Genomic DNA, 231 nt, shown 5'->3' with positions numbered 1-231 from the left:
CAAGAGTTCCAGTTCTTCTCGAAGTAAGCAAAGAAAGCTTGACACTTCTTCTTCTTGCAGTACTGGCGTAATGCAAGGTAGGACAGATTGTATCTTATGTGAGATGTGCTAAATAAATATACGCGAGTCGTAGATTAGAAAATTGAATACGAATAAAAAGAAAATGTCACCATACCTGTAGAGTAGTCTGGTCATCCGTCGCAGAAGTTTCTCCTGTTGCGACACCTTCAA

Source organism: Phytophthora parasitica, assembly GCF_000247585.1.
Source record: "Phytophthora parasitica INRA-310 unplaced genomic scaffold supercont2.20, whole genome shotgun sequence".
Taxonomy (NCBI): Eukaryota; Oomycota; class Peronosporomycetes; order Peronosporales; family Peronosporaceae; genus Phytophthora; species Phytophthora nicotianae.
The sequence above is the reverse complement of the archived record's forward strand: the minus strand, read 5'-3'. Positions refer to the sequence as shown.